Raw genomic sequence first — 24570 nt, forward strand, 5'->3', positions numbered from 1 at the left:
AGGAGTGGGGAGCGCACTGTGGCTGCAGAGAGAGGGTGAGCTGGGGCTGGGCTGAGAAACTGTCTCAGGACCTGCAGGGAGGGAAGTGTGGGCGAGCCCTGAGGAGCGGCAGCCTGGAGGGTCAGGATTCAAGCATGCGGGCCTCTGGCTCTGCTCGCCTGGGACAGGGCAGGGGCCGGAGGGCTTGGAAGATATGGCCTTCTGCGTGCCTCTCTGCTGAGGTCGGGGCGTGAGGCTCAGCCAGCCAGAATTCTTGGGCCACCTCTGGCTGAGTGCAGACGACAGCTGTCCCCAGTGGAGGGGTGGGGGCCTTGGCCCCTGGAAGCAAGCCAAGGGATGTGGATGCTCAGCAATGTGCGGACGTGAGGAACTCTGCTGTCCCTGGCCTCTGGCTGGCCAGTCCGGAGCCAGGCCTGGACTCTTCCTCCCCCTCTCCCTGACATCCAGCACCCTGGAGGCCAATGGCTCTGCATTGGGCTGGGCGGGAGCAGGAGGGACCTCCAGGGCCGAAGGGAGGGGAGGTCACTGTAAATGCCTTGGCAGCTTGACCTAATCTGCCTCCTAGTTAGAGAGACACTGCACAGAGCGTGCCTGAGCTCAGTGGGCATTGACTCCAGGACTTGGCAGCCTTGCCGGAACTTGGGGAAGAGGCAAGTGGGCTTCCTATGGGCCCACAGGCAGCCCAAGAGCTGGCCCATGAGTGGGAGGGAGGGAAGGAGGGCGGCTGTGGTGCTCTGGGCTCTGACAGACGGGAGATGGGAGTCTGTGTCCCTTCTGTCCCTCATTAGTGATGTGGCCTCAGGCCAGTTGCTTCCCTCCTCTCTAAGGAAATTGTGGGGTCAGATACACTCCTGGAGGTGGAGAAACTTCCTTTGTACACTGTGAAGTGCTGCCTGAGTGGGGGATGGAGTGGAGAGCTGGCCTTTCAGGCTGTGATTCACGTGGTTCAGGTGATTCACTGGCCTCGGCTGGGCAAGCACAGTGGTCCCAGTTGCAGGCAGGTGTCTGAGCTGCAGGCTGGGCCCTTCTCTTTTGCGTCTCCTCTCAGACTAGCGCCTGGGCTGGGGTGAGTGCGAGTCCAAAACCGAATCCCTGCCCTGGCCAGGACATGGGTTTGGAGCCCGTAGAGGCTCTGTCAGTTTGCATTTTGCAAACTGGAAAGGACTGTCCTCATGAGAAGGGTTATTACAATGGCGAGATGGCCTGATAGCTTTGGGAAGCAAATCAACAACGAGAGAGCAGCCAATCTCTCAACATACGGAAGGCCCACCATAGGAGTATGGCTTCACTGGGGCTGCCTGCTCAGCGGTGAGGCCCTGAGTGGGTTGTGGAACCTGCACTGGTCAGCTGGCCAATGCTCTCACCCCGTGGCTGTGGCGGATGTGCTCAGAGACATGGAGACGCAGGCCAGGCCAGGCCCAGCTGCTTGAGTTACTTGCAAGTGTGCTAATTCACTGCCCCCTCTCCTGCAGCTGGGCCTCTTGCCCAAGGTCACAGGGATGGTCAGTAATAGTCTTGGTCAGCATCCAAGGTCTCAGAGCCCTGGGCAGCTGCCCAAGGCTGGGGGGTTTCCGCCTCGCAGCCCCTCCCAGAAGCATGCTTGTTTGAAACCCTGGTGATGCTGCAGCGGGTACTCTGCGTGGGGCAGGTGATGGCTACAGGGAGCATAGCGTCCCTCTCAAGGGTACTCTAGAGGGAGCCGCACTCTGGTCTGACCTCACCATCCCAAAGCAGGGGTTCCATCCACAGCACTGTCACACGGCCATCCAGGCTCTGTTTACATCCTTCCAGGGACAGGGAACTCACTGCTTTGTGGGTAGCTGGGGTCAGTGTTTTCAGGTGGATAGGGAGGATGGAGTGCAATAATATCTTCAAGTGCCGGGCCCGTGGAAGTGCCCAGGTAATGTGTGCCCATCTTGCTCCCCATTGCTGGGCAGTCATTCCTGTTATAAAAGGCTTCCTGTAGTGACCCAAAGTCAGTCACTGCCAGACATTGGGGGTATCCTCATGCTACCCCCTAGAGCTGTGCAGAGCAAGTCTCACGCTGTTTCCCTTAAAGTGTCTGAAGAAAAGCATTACGTCATCCCTCAGCCTCCTCTCCCTCCACCCCTCAACTTTGCCAGACCTCACGCCATCCTGATGGGGTCCTCGGGACACAGCAGATCACTGCTGGCCATAGTCTGCTGTACGTAGGAGGACGGGGCATCCGCGTCCAGCTGAACCAAGGTGTAACCATGTTGCTTGTTTTGGCCAATGGTATGTGGGCAAAAGTGTCATATGTCCCTTTCAGGCAGAACCTGTAAGAGTCAGCCTGTGGTTTGCCATGTCTCTTTTCCCTTTGTTACCAGATAGAGAAAATGTTCCAGATAAAGGCTACTTGGTCAGCTTGAGTCCCAGAGCGAAGATGACATGCATCAGAGCCACAGCCAACTCACAGTGGATGTGGAGCATGAGAGAGAAGCCATTGAGATTTGGGGATCTTTTGTCAGTGAAGTAAGATGCAGCCTGTCCTGACTGATACACACTCGTTTGCTAACGTTTCTTCGAAAGTGGGATTTTAGTCTCACAGGGACGAGAGCAGTGTGCGGTAAGATGGGATGCCCTCCATGAGCAGGGATTATGGAAACATCGATCAATTCAGCAGTTCTTACAGCAGCACATGCGCTCATAATAAACTAGGATGCCGCCCATTCCTTGTGAACATGAACAGCTGGCGAACCAGGACTTCCTCCTTCCCTGCATAAGCAGAGGAGCGTCTACACCTGCAGAGGCCACTTGTCCTTCACTGGTATTCAGTTTCACCCACTGACTCTCAGCCGTCTCTATCCTGTTGGGTTAATTTGTTTTCACATTTTGTTATGAAATTTTCAAACATGCAAAAAAGTTGAAAGAATTGTACGATGGACACCTATAAACTCCCCACCTAGATTCTAAAGTTTACATTTTACTGTGCTTGTCTCGTCACATCTCTATCTATGCATCCTTCTACTCATCTTTCAATCTGTCTTATCTTTTGATGACTTTCAAAGTAAGTTGCAGATATTAGTACACTTCCTCCGCCCCCCAAACATTTCAGTGTGCATACATTGACTAGAGATCAATATTTCTTTACTTTTTTTTAGGTATATACAATGAAATGCACAAGTCATAAGTTTTGACAAATGCAAACAGCTGGGTAACCCAAGCTTCTATCGAGACAGAGGACGTTACCATCATCACGCTCTTTCCCCAGAGATCTCTCCACCTCCACCTTCCAGAGGCGAGCACTGTTTTGATGGGTTTTGCCTATTCTAGAAATTCATATAAATGGAATTTTACAGTGTCAGACTTCTTTTAATCACCATAATATTTTTGAGATTCACCCAGATTGTTGTATGTATCTGTGCTTTGTTCCTTTTTGTCGCTGAGTAGTGTTCTGTGGTCGGATTGCACCACAATGTGTTTATGTGTTGTCCTACCAATGGGCACCTGGGCCATTTCCAGCTGTTGGCTATTATGAATAAACCTGTTAAGAACATTTGTGTACGAGCCTTTGTGTGGACATAGGTCTTCATTTCTCTTGGGTCAGTATTTAATATTGGAATTGCTGGCTGATACGTAGATGTATCTTTAATTTTACGTGTTAAATATATAACACATAACAGTATAAGAAACTGACAGATTTTTTTCCCAAAGTGGCTCTACTCTCTTCATTCCCACCAGCAATGTCTGGGAGTGTGCCCACTGTTCCACACTCTTGGGTTAATTTTGAATCTGGGTCCCATCATTCAATGAGCCCACAATCCTTTCCAGCCAATGCAATCCTTGAGATTGGTTAATATGCATACTAAGGCCCATCCAACTCGCTGTCTAGATTTTTGGGTGGAATGGAGCCCTACACCTCAATATCAGAGGCTGACTCTGAATAATAAGTTGTTCAGTCATCTATAAAAACGCACCACTGCGCTCTAACCTGTGTACATCACCTCCAGGGTATCATGAGACGGTTTAGAAAATTGAGACATGCTATGCTTCTAACATCCTCCTCCTAATTGCCAAATATCAAAGGGGGAAGGGACAGTTGGCAGGACCCGCTGAGGAGCCCTGTGTATTGGTGCATTGCTTCCTCTGGAAGATCCTGCTGATGCTGTTTCCCAGTTCTTATAAATAAAGCTGTTGAATAATTTAGGTATCTTACTAGAGAGAAAATTCAAGGGTATCTGTGTCTAGCTTTCTGAATCCCTTCTTTGAAAAGGGGCACAGAATTTCCCCATCACTTATCTGTTGGCACCTTTCTTGTCTCCCTGATTTTTCAAAGGCCACTGATAGAGAGCGCTTGATCACATCTGCAGGTTTGTGTAATTCCTTGGGCCTGAGGGCAGGGAGAGAGGGGAGGGAGGCAGACAATGGACATATTGAACACCCGTTTGTGCACTGTGTGTGCATTATACACACACTGTCTGATCTCAAGTGTTATCATCATCCCCATTTTCAGATGAGGGAGCCAAGCCCCATAGAGACTAAGTGATTGTCCAAAGTCACAGGGCTGATTAGTGGCAGAGCTGGCATTTGCAGATCCCATGACCCCAAAGCTTTCTCCTAGATACTCTTAAAGAGCCCTCTGGTGGCCTCAACTGAGCACTGGTTGTGAACCTCAAACCTGTATTTAGGGAGGGCAGCTGTTCCAACAGAGCAGCAGGATAGCTTTCCCACCACTGAGGAGCAGCGCCCGGGCCATCCTGGACCTGTCCGAGGTCAGTGGGGGACACGGGGCTTGGAAATGAGCACTCTCTCCAAAACACCTATTGAACTTGCTCTGCTCATGCGTTCTGCCCTTGATGTGAGTTCTTTAGGGTCGTGACGGGCCCTGGTGTCTGATATTGGGAACCCACAATCAGTCCCATTGTGAGCACGAGGGCCTTGCCTGAGGGAGGCATCCCAGGATGCTCCAGGGAAGGGGTGGAGGTGATGCCCGGTCTTGGGAGACGAGATTGTTCATTGGATTTCAAGGTTGTCATTCACCCCCAGCCTGCAAATTAGGGAGGATCTTGAGGCATCCTTCATTTCCAAATTTGGGAGGGGAGGTGGAATTGGGAGGGCAGGGCTGGACCATGTCAAGAAATAATTTTGGGCAAATGAAATTGCATATCCAGGACAGCTCCCAGTTGCTCAGAGGACAAACGACTCTTGGAGGTAGCATGTCTAAGGGATTGGGACAGGCATTTTGTGACAGATGTTTGCAGAGTTTGGCCAGCTTGTATATTAAGACGAAAGATTGTGGCATTACTCTCCAAAGCCTGGCATGCAGCACACGCTTAATAAGACACTTAACATCAAAATTGTATACGTCATAAATGGAGCCACTTTCTGTGGGGTGTTACATTTCTTGGAAGGAAAGGTACAACAGATGAGGACCCAGTCACCAGAGAGGGTCCCGTGGTTCAACTACGATGCCTTTATGGAATTAGCTGTGAGCTGAGCTATTGGCCCTGGGAAACTGGGTTTCGAGGGTTTAACTCCAGAGGTTGGGGATGAATGCAGGACTCTTTGGAACCTTGATGGAGCCAGAGGACAAGTTGGGCATGTGTCTTGAAGGATGAGCAGGGCAAAAGTACAAAGGATACACACAGCCTGCCCCTATGGCTTCCGAGGAGGTCCTCTAGGCTCCTTCAGTTTGGGGGCACCCAAGCCTTGCTGGGGCTGCTTGTGCCTTCCCTCCAATCCGAGAGAGAAGGGACTGGGCAGGTCCAGGGATACCTGAAGCCTAGGGGCCAGCTCTGTATGATGGTTGATAGCCCATAGGGACCTGGGAGGACAAGGGGCCTAATCACATGAGCAGAAGTCCCAAGGCAGAGTGGTGAGGGGAAGGGCGCTGGGCTCGGGGACTGCAGGCTTCTTTATGTCTTCTGAGCATTCATGAACCTTCTGGTCCTTTGTGACCTCAACTGTGAAGTGGGGATGATGATGCCAATGACTGACCTGACCAATTCACAGAGCTAATGGGAGGCTGCAAAGAGGTAATAGATACGGCTCCGGTAGGATGTAGAAGGTTGTGAAAGACCATTGTTCTTGCCATAGCAACAAGGATCAGTGAATTCAAAGGCAGATTGAAATAAATTATCCAAACTGAGGAGCACAGCAGACAAAAATTTTTAAATGTTTCCTTTAAAGCCATAGGAAAGCTGTGGACACACACACACAGAGTCTAAATGAACTAAATTACAGAGAAGATCAAGCCCTTCCAGGAGAGGAGAGACGGGCAGTTGCTTTCATACTGCCAGTGGGGGTGGTGCCTACACGGGGTAGTGGAGCAGCAGACCCAGCACAGGCAGAGAGACTTTGCTGGGAAAGGAGAAAACATCCAACCTTTCAACAACCAGGTGAACTTGTGTGGTAGAAGAGAATCTAGAGGAGCCCCAAATATAGAGCTATCCCCTGCTAGCTAGCTTTCCAGTTCTCCTTCATGGGCCTTTGGCTGAATAAGCGTCAACTGGGGGCAGGGCTGGAAAACAGAGAGAGAGAGCGAGTGAGTAAGAGAGAGAGAGGATGATCCACGATTTCACAGCACTCGGATCCAAAGCCCTGCTGGGAGGGAGGGTGCTGAACTCACTCTTGAAATATTGAAACCTCAGTGAAATTAGACTGCCTCAGCTTCCATCTAGTTCAACTCTTGATAAGATTAATGAGATAAACCCCTTTGTGCCAGCAATCTGACAGAGGAAAGGGCGTGGCCTCTTCTGGTCGGGGGATATGCCTACTTCAGTGTCTGTCATTATTTCGTATACAGTGTCTGGCATGTAATACAAAATTATGAGACATACAAAGAAGTGGCAAAATGTTAACTCATAATCAAGAGACAAAGTAACCAGTAGAAGCAGATCCACAAACAACCTGGATGTTGGAATCAACAGGCAAGGACATTAAAAGACGAATGATAAATATGTCAACGCATTTAGAAATAAGATGAGCAAACAACAGAGAGATGGAAGTGCTGAAAAAATAAGCAGATGGGACTTCTGCTTTCCGATCTGGCATGTAAGGAGTTCGGGAGTTGTCACTCCATTCTAAAGACAAGATAAAAAAGGAACAAACTGAAAAATCAACAGCTCCTCATAGATCAGTGAGAGAAGTGAGGCCCCACGGCAAACTGCTGCCCCCCAAATTGGAAAGATAGAGAGGCAAACACAGTGAACCATGACATGCTGGAGCAGAAACCTTTGAGCAGAAATCCCCACAGGAACCAGCACGGGGGCAGGAAAACTGGAACCGTAATTAATGAATTGCTGGAGGCTCAGTGTGGACAAGTCTGAGAGAGAAAAACTCCAGGGGAAACCAGTCATATGGGGTGCCCACACTTCTGTGAGGTTTACCTCCAGGAACTTGACCAAGTTCTCGCAGAAAATAGAGAAAAATCCTCTTGCGCTTCTGGCAGAGGGAGGGTACAAGGAACCATTTTGAAACACACCAGAGCCCTCTGTTCTTTTTAGCAAGGTCAGTTCTCAGAAGAAACTGTTTTACCAGAGCCTAAACTATTGCAGTTTTGGGGCTGGCCCCATGGCCGAGGGGTTAAGTTCACGTGCTCTGCATTGGCAGCCTGGGGTTCATCAGTTTGGATCCTGGGTGTGGAGATGGCACCGCTCATCAGGCCATGCTGAGGTGGCCTCCCACATAGAAGAAGTAGAATGAGTTATAACTAAGGTATACAACTATGTATTGCAGCTTTGGGGAGAAAAACAAAAAACGAAAAATAGTATCACAGTTTTATGAGAGGCTAACAGAACTTGAGGATTCAAAAAGAAATGCTGGAGACAAAAAAACGCTATAACAGAAATGAAGAATGCCTTTGATGGACTCATTAGTAGACTGGACATGGCTGAGAAAAGAATCTCTGAGCTTGAGGACGTGTTAACAGAAACTTCCAGAATGCAGAAGTGAAGAGCAAAAAGACTTTAAAAAATGGTACAGAATAGCTAAGAACTGTGGGATAACTACAAAAAGTGTGGCACACACATAATGGGAATACCAGAAGGAGAAGCAAGGAAGAGAAATAAAGAGAAAAATATTTGAATCAATAATAACTGAGAATTTCTCCAAACTAATGTCAACTACCAAACCACAGATCCAGGAAGCTGAATGTCTTAGTTGGTTTGGGCTGTGATATAACAAAATACCACAGACTGGGTGGCTTATAAACAACAGAAATTTATTTCCCACAGTTCTGGAGGCTGGGAGGCTGAGATCAGAGTGTTAACATGGTCAGGTCCTGTGTCTGGTAAGGGCCTGCTTCCTGGTTCATGAGCAGCTGTCTCCTTGCTGTAAACTCACGTGGTGGAAGGAGTAGTGGAGCTTTCTAGGCCTCTTTTATGCGGGCACTAATCCTACTCATGAGAGCTCTGCCTTCATGATGATCAAAGGCCCTGCCTCCTAGTACCATCACACTGGGCATTAGGTTTCAATGTATGAATTTCAGGGGGATGCAAAACTACAGACCATAGCAGTTAGAGAACACTAAGCAGGATAAATGCCAAAAAAAGGGGGAAAAAAACCCTCCACCTAGGTATATCATGTTCAAAGTGCAGAAAATCAAAAATAAAAAATCTAGAGAGAAACCAGAGGGGGAAAAACACCTTATCTATAGAGGAACAAAGATGAAAACTGTGGCTGACTTCACTTCAGAAACCATGCAAGAAAGAAGAGAGTGCAGTGAAATATTTAAAGTGTTGAGGGAAAAAGCCCCCAAACCTGGAATTCTGTGAAACTATCGTTCAAAAGTGAAGGAACAATAGAGACTTTCTCAGACAAACAAAAAATTGAAGGAATTTGTTGCCAGTAAACCTGCCTTGCAAAAAACATGTTAAAAGAAGTTCTTCAGAGAGATGGAAAGTGACATAGGTCAGACACTTGGGTCTGCGTAAAGAAAGGAAGAGGATCAGACAAGGGATAAGTGTAGGCAAAATAAAAACTTTTCTCTTGTTCTTAATGACCTAACAGATAACAGTTTGTTCAAAATAATAGCAATAATGTATTTGAATATCACTTACGTATAAGTGAAATGAATAACAGCAACGATACATGATGGGAGGGAGAAATTAGAATTATTTTGTTATTATAAGGTACTTGCACTGCCCATGAATTGCTATAGTGGAATTTGAAAATGGATTTGGATTAGTTGTAAATGTATATTAGAAACTCTAGAGCAACCACTAGAAAGAGGAAAAAAATATATATATACATAACTTATATGTTAAGAAAGGAGAGACAATGGAATCAAATAAAATACTCAACTAAAACCAAAACAGGCAGAAAAAGAGTGGAAGGAAAAATAGGAACCAAGTATAAGGGAAACAAATAGAAAACAGTAACAAATACGGTAGATATTGATCCAACTATATCAATAATTACTTTAAATGTAAATGGTATAAATACACCAATTAAAAGATAAAGCTTGTCAGAGTGGATCAAAAAACAAGAATCAATTATATGTTGTCTACAAGAAACTCACTTTAAATATAAAGACACATATAGATTAAAAGTAAATGGATGGAGAAAGATATACCATGCTAACATTAATCAAAAGAAAGTGGGAATAGCTATATTAATTTTAGACAAAGCAGACTTCAGAGCAAGGAAAGTTGTCAAGGATAAAGAGAGGCATTACATAATGATAAAGGAGTCAATTCTCCAAGAAGCCATAACAATCCTTAATGTGTACGCTCCTAACAGCAGATTATCAAAATATGTGGGCAAAAATTTATAGAACTGCAAGGAGAAATAGGTGAATCTACTATTTTGGTTGGAGTCTTCAACATCTATCAGAAATCAACAGATCCATCAAGCACAAAATTTACATACTACTTCATTCCACAGCAGAATACATATTTTTCTCAAGCTCACATGGAATAGTCACCAAGATGGATGACATCCTGGGCCATAAAACACCCCTTAAGAAACTTAAAATAATAGCAATCATACAATATCTGATCTCAGACCAAAATCAAATTAAACTAGAAATCAACAGTAGATAGATAGCTGGAAAATCCCAGAATACTTGGAGATTGAACAACATACTTCTAAATAATACATGGGTTAAAAAAGAAATATCGAGAGAAATTTAAAAATATTTTTAATTATATCGAAGTGAAAATATAACTTATCAAAATTTGTGGGATGCAGTGAAAGCAGTGCTTAGAGGAAAATTTATAACATTGGATGCATGTATTAGAAAAGAAAGAGGCTGGCCCCATGGCTGAGTGGTTAAGTTCGCATGCTCTGCTTTGCTGGTCCAGGGTTTTGCCGGTTCAGCTCCTGGGCACAGACATGGCACCACTCATCAGGTCATGTTGAAGTGGCATCCCATATAGCACAACCAGAGGCACTCACAACTAGAATATACTATGTACCGGGGGACTTTGGGGAGAAGGAAAAAAAAAGAAAGAAAAGAAGAAAGATCTGAAATCAGTCACCTAAGCTTCCATCTTAGGAAACTATAAAAAGAAGAGTAAATTAAATTCAAAGTAAGCAGAAGAAAAGAAATAATAAAGATTAAAGCAGAATCAATAAAATCAAAAACAAAAAATCAATAGAGAAAATCAATGAAAACAAAAGCTGGTTCTTTGAAAATGTCAATAAAATTGATACAACTCTAGTCAGTCTAACTAAGAAGAAAAAGAGAGAAGACAATTACTAATATCAGAAATGAAAAAGGGGACATCACTGCAGATCTTTTATTAAAAGGATAAAAAGTGAACAAGTCTATGCCCACAAATTTGATAACCTAGATGAAACGAACCAATTCCTTGAAATACACAATCTGCCAAAGCTTGCACAAGAAGAAATAGATAATCTGAATAGTTCTATATCTATTAAAGAAATTGATTCAATAATTAATAACCTTCCAAAACAGAAAACACCAGGCCCAGATGGGTTCACTGGTGAATTCTACCCAACCTTTAAGGAAGAAATTATACCAATTCTGTACAATGTCTTGCAGAAGACAGAAGCAGAGGGAGTACTTCCCTAACTCATCCTAAGAGGCCAGCATTATCCTAATACCAAAATCAGACAAAGACATTACAAGAAAAGAGAACTACAGACCAACATCTTTCATGAACATAGGTGCAAAAATCTTCAACAAAATGTTAACAAACTGAATGTGATGATGCATAGAAAGAATTACACACCACAACCAAGTGGGACTTATTCCAGGTATGCAAATTTGGTTAACATTAAAAAACCAATTAATGTAATCCATCACATCAACAGGCTAAAGAAGAAAAATCATATGATCATATCAATAGATGCAGAAAAAGCATTGACGAAATCAACACCCATTCATGATAAAAACCCTCAGCAAAGTAGGAATAGAGAAGAACTTCCTCAATTTGATAAAGAACATCCACAAAAACCCTACAGCTAACATCAAACTTAATGGTAAGAAATTAGAAGCTTTTCCACCAGGATCAGGAAGAAGGCAAAGACGTCCCCTTGAACCACTACTTTTCAACATTATACTGGAAGCTTTAGATAATACAATAAGATTAGAAAAGGAAATAAAATGTATACTGATCAGAAAGGAAGAAATAAAACTGTTCTTGTTCACAGATGACCTGATTGTCTATGTAGAAAATCTGAAAGGATTGACAAAAACAAAATAAAACAAAACAAAAATCACTCCTGAAACTAATAAGTGATTATAGCAAGGTTGCAGGATACAAGGTTAATAGGCAAAAGTCGATTGCTTTCCTATTTACCAGCAATGAACAAGTGGAATTTGAAATTAAAAACACAATACCATTTACATTAGCACCCCCCAAAATAAAATACTTATGTATAAATCTAACAAAATATGTACAAGATATATATGACAAAAACTATAAAACTCTGATGAAAGAAATTGAAGAAGAACTAAATAAATGGAGAGGTGTTCCATGTTCATGGATAAGAAGATTCATTATTGTCAGGATGTCAGTTCTTCCCAACTTGATCTGTAGATTCAATGCAATTTCAATCAAAATCCCAGCAAGCTAACTTGATAATATTGACAAACTGATTCTAAAGTTTACATGGAGATGCAAAAGACCCAGAATAGCCAACACAATATTAAGAAGAAGAACAATGTCAGAGGACTGACACTGCCTGACTTCCAGACTTATTATAAAGCTACGGTAATGAAGGCAGTGTGATATTGGTGAAAGAACAAACAGATCAAGGGAACAGAAGTGAGGACCCAGAAATAGATCCACGCAATTGGGTCAACTGATTGTTGACAAAGGAGCAAAGGCAAAACAATGGAGAAAAGACAGCCGTTTCAACAAATGGTGCTGGAACAATTGGACAGCTACATACAAAACGAAACAAAACAAAACGAATGTAGACAGACTTTATGCCCTTCATAAAAATTAATTCAAAATGGGTCAAAGACATAAATGTAAAATGCAAAATGCTAAAACTCCTAGAAGAAAATATAGGAGAAAATCTAGGTGACTGAGTAAGGTGATGACTTTTTACATATAAGACCAAAGACTTGATCCATGAAAGAAATATTTGATAAACTGGACTTCATTAAAATTGAAAATTTCTGCTCTGTGAAAGACACTGTCAAGAGAATAAGATAAGCCACAGACTGGGAGAAAATATTTGTAAAAGGCATATCTTATAAATGATTGTTATCCAAAATATATAAAGAACTCTTAAAACTCAACAATAAGAAGATGAACAATTAAATTTTTTAAAATTGGCAAAAGACATGAACAGACTCCTCACCAAAGAAGATATACAGATGGCAAATAAGCATGTGAAAAGGTTCTCAACATCACAAGTCATTAGGGAACTTCAAATTATAACAACAATGAGATACTACTACATGCCTACTAGAATGGCCAAAATCTAAAACACTGACAACACCCAATGCTGGTGAGCATGTGGAGAAATAGGAATTCTCGTTCATTGCTGGTGGGAATGCAAAATGGTATGGCCACTTTGCAAGATACTTTGACAGTATGCTACAAAACTAAATATATATTCTTACCATATAATCCAGCAGTTGTGCTCTTTGGTTTTAACCTAAATGAGTTGAAAACTTATGTTCACACAAAAACCTGCACATGAAAGTTTATAGCAGCTTTATTCATAATGGCTGAAACTTGGAAGCAACTAAGATGTCCTCCAGTAGGTGAATGGATAAATGAAGTGTGGTACATCCAAACAATGGAATATTATTCAGCACTAAAAAGAAATGACCCATCAAGCTGTGAAAATACATGGAGAAATCTTAAAAGCATTTTATTAAGTGAAAGAAGCCAATCTGAAAAGGCTACATACTGTATGATTCCAATTAGATAAAATTCTGGAAAAGGCAAACTATGGAGACAGAAAAAGATCAGTGGTTGTCAGGGGTTAGGAGTGATTGACAGAACAACAGGAGAGGAGACGATTTTTAGGGCAGTGAGACTACTCTATGTGATACGATAGTGGTGGACACATGCCATTATACATTTGTCCAAACCCGTAGACTATACGACACCAAGAGTGAACCCTAATGTAAACTACAAACTGAGTGATAATAATGTGTTGATGTACATTTATTGATTACAAAAAAAATGTACCACTCTGGTGGGGGATGTGGATAGTGGGGGTTGAGGGGTATGTGGGAATTCTCTGTACTTTCTGATCAATTTTTCTGTGAATGTAAAACTGCTATAAAAAGTAAAGTCTATTGAAAGAAAAAAAGCAAATCAAAACTCTGGAACTGAAAAATTCAATACCTGAAGTGACACATTCATCTAAGAGGCTTAAGAGCAAATTGGTTATGAAAGAAGAAAGGATTAGTGAACTCAAAGGCAGGTCAAAATAAATTGTGCAAACCGAAGCACAGAAAGAAACCAACAATAATAGCAGAACAGAGTAAGGGTGAGCAAACTATGGGCCCACGGGTCAAAGCTGGCCCGCTGCTTGTTATTGTACATAAAGTTTTATTGGAACACAGGCACTGCTGTTTGTTTAAGTATTGTCTGTGGCTGCTTTAATGACTCAATGGCATAGCCCAGTAATTGTGACAGAGACCATATGGTCTGCAAAGCCTAAAATACTTACACTCTGGCCTTTTAGAGAAAAAGTTTGAAAACCCTTTGAATAGAGCAATAAAAATATATGAAACAATATTAAATAGAATGACCTATGCATAATTGGAGTCTCAGAAAAAGGAGACGAGAGAGAGAGAATAGGGGCAGAATAAACATTTGAAGAGAGAATGAGTGAACATTTTCCAAATCTGATGAACGACATCAACTCGCAGATTTAAGAATCCTAGGAAACTCAAGCAGGAGAAACACAAGGAAGGCTATCGATACCTGGGTACATTATAATCAAGCTAGAAAAGAGAGGTAGAGAGAAAATCTTAAAATCATCCAGAAAATATAGTCATATTACATTCAGAGGAAAAGCAGTAAGAATTATAGCTGATTTCTTATTAGAAACAAAGGAAGCCAGAAGACAACTGAAGGATAACTTGAAAAAGCTTAAAGGGAAAAAGCCTATGAACTTGGAAGCCTGTATCAAGTAATCATCTCCTTTAAAAATAAAGGCCAAATTAGGATGTTTTCAGACAAATAAAAGCTTGGAGAATTCACTGCTAGGATACCTGCACGACAAGAAGTACTAACGGAAGTTCTTCAGGCCGAGAGAAAGACCCGCAGACCCAAGTCCAGACTACCAGGAAGAAATAGAGAGCACCAGAACCTGTAAGCATGTGGGCAAATATGAGACTCATATATTGTTTTTACTTTTTAGAAAGACTTTTGACTGTTTAAAGCAAAAATAAGAATGTAGAAGTAAAATATATGGTAACATTAGCACAAAAGACTGAGAGGGATAAATAAATTATCCTGTTGCAAAGCTCATTTATCATATTGATGAGAGTGACAGTTCAGGGGTGTACACATTCATAGAGACTCACTGAGCTGTACACTTAAGATCTGGGCACTTCCCTGTATGTTAATTATACTGTACTTCAGTGAAGTGCAGTTAACAGAAAAAGAGAGATAACGGACATGACAGAGCTCTGTAAGCTGTGAAAGACAAATAGAGGGATGTTTATTTTTGTCAGAGGGGAGTCGGGTCCTGATCCCTGGAAGAGGCTGTTACAGGCTACAGATGGAGTTGGGCCGAGGTTCAGTCCACTTCCTGTTCTGCTGACAAGGCAGGAATTTCCTCTGCGACTGACTCCTTCTGGAGGCTGTCTTGCTCCTTCATGGAGAGCTGCAACCGGACTTGGTCCATGAGGTGAAGGGCCCTGAGGCCTGGCCTTCCTGTCCTGGGCCTCAGGAGGCAGGGGTCCTGGAAGACTGCCTACCCCATTCCTGGGACCCTCTCCTTGCGGTGGGGAAAACTAGAATGCCAGCCTGGAAGGCACTTCTGGTTCAGTCGGTGCATGGCTACCATTTTACAGAGATGGGACTCGGGCTCAGAGCGAGTAAATTCAAGAAACTGGACTTGAAACCAAGCCTCCTTTTTGTGTTACAACAGCTGCTTTGGGTCTATTTCAGCGTGTCCTTCCTGAACAAAGCTCGAGGATCCACAATTATCTCTATCTCTGCCCCTTTCTTAAAAATCTTCATCCTACCAATGCTGTTGCTTTGTTAGTTCTAAGGAAAGCAGCTGACAAAACTGATTCATACTAAGGCATGAGTGACTGATACCCATTTAAAGCTTGCCTAAAAAGCCATGCATGTTAACCACCTCCAAGAAATGGTCCAAAGGGTGTGATCTCATCCAACATTGCAGGCTGGGGAGAAATATTTTGGGGCAGAGGCACGCAAAGAAGGCGAGAAAAGAGTTTCCAGCCTGGAGGCAGCGTGGTGCAGGAGGGAAGGCAGGGTTCTGGCTCTGCCCTAACTCACTGGTTCATCTTGGGGACATGATAAAACCTCCCTGGGCCTATTTCTTCCTCTGTAGAATGAGGCTGGACACTAGAATAGCTCAGAGGCCCCTATCTCTGACATCCTACCTCTTTTCACTTACAACCTTCTGGTGTGTTTGCTTTGCAAGAGTGATCTCTTTATTGTCTTTGGCTCTCATGACCACCTTAGAGGGAGACTAGAGCCTTGGGTGTGGGGTCTGCACTTTACAGGTGAGGGCGGGGTGGAGAAGGAAGGCCACTCTGTGGGCTGGACTCTGAGTCCCTCCCTCTCCCCCAGGCTGCCTCATGAAAGGGGCTGGAGGAGCCTTCTTTGCACACCAGAGCCCTGGCTGCTTCTCTGGCCGGCCCAGGGCAGCAGCGCCCTCCCTGGATGGGGGTGGGGGTGAGGAGCCAGCCCCACTTGAGGCCCCAGAGGGAAGTAGGGGACCCCTGTCAGATGGGCTGTCCCTCTCAGCTCCGCCCCAACATCAGGCACCGGAGCCACCTCCAGCGCCTTCACCAACTCCCAGACGCCTCTCACCCTCTGCCCCTCTGTGCCTTTGCTCCGGCATCCCCTTGGCCTTGGCTGCCCTTTTCTCCTTCTCTGCCTGCGATGCCCTCACTGCAGTGGCTCCCCATGGCAGAGTGCAGTTCACGGCACCGTGGAGGACAGCCGTTGAACTTACTCAAGGCTCTTCCTTGCTCCGGAGATCTCCCTGGGGGAAGAACCGTGTCTGTTCCCTCTTGTCCACCCACTGCCCAGTGCACTGTGCCTGCACACAGCCCGGTTCAGGACATGCATTCTGGTCGCCTCAGTGGGCTGGTGCTGCAGAGTCCCTGAGCACTGACCTCGCCTGGCCCAGGCACATTCTGGGGAGACTGAGGAAAGCACAGGCTGAGAATCTACAGACACAGAAAAATCTGGGTTCAAATCCCAGCTCGTCGCACAGGATCTGGCGACTTTGCCTCAGGCCTCTGACCCTCACCCTAAAATGAGAGACTAGCGCCTCCTTCGCAGGCCATGGTGATGAGTAAGCGAAATGCTGTATATGAAGCAAATGCTCAATTAATGACAATTCTTATTCTCACTGTTAATACTCCTGGTACCACCGGAGAGCCCCTGGGCAGGCCACTTAACATCCTCTGCTTTCTCACTGTAAAGCGACTACCGGTCCCAGCACTCCTGCCTCGCTGGGTGTGGGGCAGGTTAGACGTGGTTGGGTGATGATGGGTTGTGGGGCCAGGAGTGAGGGGGACCAGATGGGGCCCATGGCAACTTCCCACGCTCACACTGGGGCCGGGGCCGAGCCAGCCCCGCTGCTCCCTTGCCGCAGAAGCACTGGCTGCTCCCCCTGCTCTGCACCGACATGACATGGTCCACAGGAGTCCCATCCCATCATCCCCGACCGCTGCCCCCCACCCCCCACGCGCAGAGCCCTAAGCTCCTGTGCTTCTCTCTTGCTTTAGGGATTTAAAACTGTTTTATTTCCAAAGTAAAAAGAACAAAGCCCCTCTAATCGTGACAATTATGTGGTAATAAAAGGAGGCTTAATGGGCTCTCCTTAAGAGGAGCTCGTAGGGAATGAGACGCAACAGCTCTGACAGCTGCCAGTGCCGACTGTCACAGAATCACAGCTGCCACTCCCTAAGGGACCAGGAGGAGGGGAGGGGAACGTGGGAGACAGCCTGGAAGGCACGCCTGCCTGGCCCTTCCCCTGGGCTGCAGATTCTCCTCCAGGAAATGGGATTCCAGGAAAAATGGCCCAGGAGCAGACCCGGGGCCACCAGATCCTTATCTGGTCTCTCAGAGTGGTCTCAGGTGGCCTGCCACGTCTGTAGCGCTTGGTGTATGATCAGAGATGCAACGAACATGTGTCAGGACAGGAACTTAGAGGCCACGTGGACCAGGTATGGCACATCCTTGGCCACATGTAACCACTCCTGTGCCATCATGCACCCTTTCCTGCTGAGCCTAGAGACAGCCTCGGGATTCTTCCTTAAAGGACACTCCAGACCATCATGCCCACTTGTCCTGTGAGTGGAGGCCTGAAGAGCCACAGCCAGATCCGGAACGTCCTCGAACCCCGCGTGGTTGGATCCATTTCCTCAGCTCAGTGGTCCACGGTGGGAAAGCCGTGACTCAGGCCTGAGTGAGGGACCTGTGCATCTACGTAACATCTTCATCCTGAGCCGTGTCCCCTCGAGCTCAGGTGAGGAGTCCGCATAGAGCCCTCATGTCTCCAAAAGTCCAAGTCAGTCCATGTCAGTGTTAGCGGGAGCGCTGGCCTTGCGCTAACGACATACGAGGCTCTTGTATTGTACTTTGTATTAATGAAATACAAACTTCTTCCAAAAGTTTCCCCGGGAAAAGGCACAGAAGAGGAAGGTGTGTCTGAAAATGTCTTCAGTGCGCCGTCGCACGTGATGGATGGCGTGGCAGGTGTGTTCCTCCAGGTTCCTGCGGCAGATGGCGGCTCCACGGAGGAGCTGGCCTCCCTGGCTGCTGGCCCTTCTAGCTCCCAGCGGCAGGGGCAGCTCCTCCTGACCTTGTGGACGTGTCCCTCTCCCGACCTCCACCGTAACATCCTGTCACTCAGAAACCCCCAGCGATGATTACAAACCAACGAAAAGGCAAATAGGCAGAGGAAACACTAACAAATAGCAACTTTAATTACCACATGCACATGCAGACCACATTCCAGGAATGCATTTTAACCAGAGGCACCTCCTGGGGAAAAACTGAAAACACTAATAAGAAAAAAAGCCCCTGCTGCCTCTGCTAGACTCGGCTCTAGCAGCAGCTGCTCCTGTTTGAGAAGACCTACATTCCAGGAATATTACATTTTTAAATTTTAATTAATTTTTATTTTTGGTGGAGAGTGTGTTTATTTTTTGAACCAGTAGCAGCAGCAGTGGAGGGAGAAATGGGGGAACCACAAAGCTGGTTCAAGGTGTCATTCTGCCTTGGCTGGGGTGGTGTGTGTGTGGTATCCAAGTGCCCTTTTCCGGGCCTCCCTGGCCACACAGACTCCATGTCTCTGACATCGCTTCAGATTGATGCTGTTAGAATGAATGGAGAAGGAAAGTGAAGGGGATGTGGGCGGAGCGGTACCCCTCCTGGGATTCTTGCTGGGGGGTTTCTGGCGCAGAGCAAACACTGCTGGTGGGGGCACATCGTGGGGGAAGGGCCATCTACTGGGAAAGGGACAGGGAAGGAGATGTGACCCCCTGCCCGTCCTTGCGGAGGCTGCATAGACTCCACTCTACACCCCCACCCCCACCCTTCAGCACCAGTGGAGGAACCTAAGGCTGCTGGCTGGCCTGAGGTCACCAGGAGCGAAGCGGCGGCAGGGCCAGCCCGGGGCTGCCCCAGGTCCCACAAAAGCCACCTGCTCGCCTAGCCACCCAGATCCCTCTGAGCGCCCATTGTGGACGCACACCAGGATGGCTGACCGCGCCTGCCCACGGCGCACCGGGAACTAGGGCTGCCCGGAACAGGAAACACCCCGGGGGCCCCGGGGAGAGGGTTGAACCGTGCGGGCGGGCGCCGAGCCGGGGGCGCTCTTGGGGCGCGAGGAGAAGCCTCAGAGAGCATGCGTGAGAACGCCAAGACAGAGGACTGCCTGACCCCATTTGTATCGAAAACCAATGAATATATATTTTATGAGGAAACCACGAATCTCTTATGCCTCTATGTGAATTTTAAAAGATCCGGAGGAGTACCCAAAAAATTGTTAGTAATGGTTATTTGGGGGAGGGAGATGCTTCATCTTGGACGTTTGGTATTTGCTCGAATTGTTTACCGTGAATGTGGAGATCTTTTTACATGTTATTTTTATAGAAAAATACTAGCTGAAGTAGTTACCTCTGGGGACAGAAACTCATCTTGGGGAGGGGGAGGTAGTTAAGAGACACATTAGCATTGTCTGGAATATTTACGGTTTTATTTTGTTTTTGATTTTACAAAGAGATGTTCTTGAGCAACTTTAAAAAATGCTCAAAACCTGGCAAATAAATAAAAAGTAAAACCGGCTGCAGCTTCTGAGCCGCCTTTCCCCATATGCTGCCTCCACTTCCACCCTGCCTGGGATGCTCAGGGCTTAGGAAGGCAAACCCCTGTCTGCAGCTGGAGGAGGGCCTGCAGAGGCCCAGCTGACTGGATCCCGCAGGGGCCAGGCCCAGAGAGGCTGTGTGCTGTTCCAGGGCAGCTCAGCACTGAGGATCCCGGCTCCTTGGAGTCTAGAGGGGGGGTCAGACGTCGCCGCACTTACCCAATCCTGCAGTCAGCTGCAGAGGAGCAGGGCGGGCCCCAGGGCCCCAGCCCAGCTCCCCAGAAATGGATGGTGTTCTTGACACTGATCCCGGCCCTCCCCCCATGGCAAAGCATCATGCCAGTCTCCAAAGTCCTTCTCTCTGCATCCGGAAGGGGCCCTGGCAGGTCCTGAGCCCACCAGTCTGAGGATGCACAACTTTGCCCAGGGTGAGGCCTGACCCAGCATGGGCTGGGGGAGGGGTGTATGCTTGGCAGAGGGGGTCTCACGCCCCACCCAGCACCGAGCACCCTTCCCTCTCCCCACCCGCTCTGCTCCTCAGTGGCTGGCAGGTGGCATTGTCAGCACCTGACAGCCCCCTCGGCTCCCTCAGTCCTGCTCCTGCACTGTCATGTCACTTTGAACAGCTATCGTGCCACCTCTGAAACACATCCAGTTTTCCTCACTTGGTTCTGGTAAGAGCCCTGGACAGGAGCCAGGAAACCCAGCCTGGAGTCCTCACTTTGCCCCAACCAGTCTGGTGACCCTGGGCATCCTTTTCCCTGGGGAGTGAGAGAGGCACCACCTTCCTGCCCAGCTGGACAAGAACATCAGGAGAGCTGAGGGCTGGAGGAGGCAGAGGAAGCAGTGTTTTCATTCATTCAATAGTCAGTGTTTACTAAGCACACGCAGCACACCAGGTGCAGTGCAAGGGGAGACCCAGAGAGAGGAGAAACTGTCTCTGCCATCGCGGAGCTCACAGCGGAGAGGGGTGGCCAGCTGACAAGCGGACAGAGAGTTATGTGACAATTCCACAGTGAAGGCTTTTGAAGTAGCCAGACAGGGCCTTGAGTTCTGCCTGAGGGAGCTTGGAAGCTTTGTAGAGGACAGGGCATTTGATCTGGGCTTTGAGGGATGGCTAAATGTTCACCAATTGGAAGAGACCAGAGGGGCCTCACAGGCAGCAGGCAAAACATGTTTCACCTAGAGATGCATCAGAAGGGCTGCGGTGGAAGATGAGGCTGAAAAGGCAGGCAGGTGCCAGATAATGCTGGGTCTTTGTATCAGGCAGAGTGCTTTTGGCTGCAGATAAGAGAACTGCCCAGCTAAAGTGTGTAAACACAATCTTTATTATGTCACATAACAACAGAGGCAGGGCATTGGCAGGGCTGGCTAACTTAGCAGCTCAATGGTATGGTTAAGGACTGTTTTTTCCACCGTGGGCTTCCACCCATGGTCAGAAGATGGCTGCCACAGTGCTAGACAACATGCCCTCAAACATCCAACGACAGCAAAGGGCAGTTTCCCCAGAAGCCTGAGCAGACTTCCACCCAGGTCCCCTTAGCTAGGATTGGGTCATGTGACAAGGCCTCAGCTGTAAAGAGGGGATGTAAATGCAAGCACCTGGCATTTTCTCTCTTTAATGGAAGGCTGAGTAGGCCAGTAAGGAAGGAGGGTGGAAGGAGAGGGCCTGGGAATGACCGTTGTTAGACACCCAGTGGTGTCTGCCAATGTCTTGAATGCCAGGCTTACGAGTAAGGACACCACCATGAAACAATGGGGCAGCCATCAAAAGCCTGCAGCTGGGGTAGTGGTGGTGGAGCCTGAGTGCTGGGAAGCTCACACACACACACACACACACACAGAGCAGTTCTCACATTATCCCCCAGAGGGAGGAAGGAAGGGTAATTGGCAGGGGGTCACCCAGTTCCCAAAGAGCAGTGACCCAACTTGCTCAGTGATTCCCTGGAGGCTGGCGATCTATGTGGGGAGCCTGCAGATGGCTAGGGAGAAGCCTTCGGAGACTGGACAGGCTCAGAACACATGGCGGGGCAGGGCCACCGTGCCAAGCTCTTCCCCACCAATGCCTGAAATCCCACCGTTAGAGCTTCATTCCTTTGGGTTAAGCACCGCCCTCCTCCATTTTACAAAGCAAACACCCACAGCAAGCAAAGGCACTCAGGCCATAGTGGGAGTAGTTGACAGAACCATCGTTGGCCCAGACAGGGCCCAGATCCCAGGGCATCTGGTTGGGACTAGGCTCTAAGAGCAAGGAAGGAGGCCACCCAAGACTCGCTCTGCTGATGTCCCCGGCTGCTCCCGGCACTTCCTCACTCTGCTATTGAGGATGAAAGCAGCAGACCCAATCATGGGTGGGTGAGTCGGGGGAGCAGCAGGGCCAGAGGCAAAGCCTGGTGGTCCCTAGCCTTCCCCATGTCCCTGCGAGAGGGGACCGCGATTCCTGATGTATGAGTGCTGTCAGTCCGCCCTCCATACAGACATGGCCACTGAGGCCCGGAGAGGCCAGGCACGCAGCTGGTGAGTGTGAGCAGAGGGAGGAAGGCAGGACTTTGGCACATGCCTCCTCTCAGCCTGTGTTACCGGGGGGATTATGGGTTGTGGGTTGGGGGAGGGGCCCTCCCCACCTCTGAGACCCCCTCCCTCACAGGGCAGAGCCACTGAGTTGGCTCCCAGTTCCCCACAGACAGATGTGTGGGAGAAATAAACTTCCATCTTGTTCAGGTGCTGTCACTCACAGCAGAAACCAATCCCAATGGACACGAGCCCCTCACTCTTTGGAGTCCTGCTAGGTGGCCAAGTGCTGTCACCACCATCGTCTCCCATGGGGCCTGCCAACCCCCTGGGATTCTCCGAGTGCTCCTGTTTGGCAGGGCAGTGAGGTGGGCTGCCCAGAGTCAGATCCACAGGGCAGCTCCAGCCACGGGCCTTTGCAGTCTCTTGGCCCCATTTCACCAAATGACTGAGCAGCAGAGTTTGTAAACTCACTTTCCTGAGCCCTCCACAGCCATGTTGGACCAGAGTCTCTAGTGACGGGCCTAAGAACGTGCATTTTTAGCACTTCTGGAGGATTCTGAAGAGCGGATTTAGCCCAATATCCTTATTTAACTCAGAGAGCAGAGAGGGGAAGTGACCTGTTCAGGGCAACCCACCTGGCCAGTGGCAGAGTTGAGATCAGAGCTGGGTTGGCCTGGCTCCCAGAGCATGCTGGCTGGAGGAGGAGGGGCAGGAAGGCCTGCGGTCAGTGGTCGGGCGTGGAGGGCTGCCCAGCTAGGGGTTAAAGGCCAGAGCCTCCTCACAGTCTCTGTGGCCAGGCTGTGATGCCAGCCGAGGACCTGACACTCCCCCGGGATGCTAGGACAGCTTTGCCACCCCGTGCACATTCTTCCCAGTGCCAGGAGTATCCAAACCGAGCTCAGGCAGACCCAGCCACAGAACAGGTTTGCACATCTGCCTGGCGCAGTCTGGCTGTACTACTCCTCTGTGGGCCCCTTACCCCAGCCCACAGCCCCCAAGTTTCTGCCTTTGCCTCTGACCTCTGGCTCACCCCCAGGGCACTAGGCTCCTGCTTCTCTGACCTCAAGCACTGGGTTCTGGCACAGGGCTGGGCGCACAGGGCTGGGTGCACAGGACACTCTCAGTGGTTAGTGAGGACAATGCTAATCTGGGAGGAGAGTCCCTGGCAGGAGACCTGGCCCTGCCCTTATCTCCATAAGGTAAGAGAGATGGATGGTGGGATGGAGGGATAGAGGGATGGAGGGATGGATGGATGGAGAGATGCATAGAGATGGAGAGAGAGAGGGGTGGATAGAGAGATGAAATGGATGGATGGATGGATGGGTGGATGGATGGATGAGGAGAGAAAGAAGTGTGAGCCCATACTCTACTTCCTGTGAATGGATTTCCATCTCAGGATGGAGTTGACTGGACGGCTCCGTCTCCCAGATGGTGAGTGAAGGGGGCAGTGGCCTGGAGCAAGGCAGGGCTGGGCAGGGGGCAGTAGTAAGGTTGGGAGGAGACTTGGTGATGCCTGGATGTCAGGGAAGGTGGCCTGGGAGGAGAGTGTGGAGGATGGGGCTGAGCCTTCTGGCTGGGGTCAGGAGACAGAGAAGGCCAAGATTCAGCCACATCGGCCTGCCTCTCTCCTGCCTCTGAGTGAGTGGGAGCCTCTCTTTGGGGCATGGGATCCCACAGACTGAGCTGTGCTGTCCCTCTGTGCCCCACCAGGGCCAAGTGCTGTAGCATTCTGAGGATACAGGGTGTTGGTGAGGATGAGTCAGGTAACCACAGTCATGGAGCCCCGCACGGGGCATGGGTGAAGAGGGCCCAGGGGTGAGGCATTTACCGTCTGTGGGAGGTGGTTGCAGAGGAGGGCACAGGGGCTGGGCTTGCCTGCAGCAACCCTCTAGTCTTCTCAGCAAGTCTGCAGGGAGAGCCTGTGGGAAGCTGTGCTGCAGGATGGGCAGCGGGCTCTGTGAGTTGGGGTCTCTGCTCCAGAGCCAGGCAGCAGGGGCCAGATGGGAAGTCATCCACCACGCAGACGCCGGCTGCACCAGGGCCACTGAGTAGCCGAGGGGGAAGGCTTCCGTGGAGCAGAGTAGCTCTGGGGAGCAGGAGGGAGGCGCAAGGCAGATCACTCCGTGTGTG

The sequence above is a fragment of the Equus quagga genome, chromosome 5, assembly GCF_021613505.1.
Source record: "Equus quagga isolate Etosha38 chromosome 5, UCLA_HA_Equagga_1.0, whole genome shotgun sequence".
Taxonomy (NCBI): domain Eukaryota; kingdom Metazoa; phylum Chordata; class Mammalia; order Perissodactyla; family Equidae; genus Equus; species Equus quagga.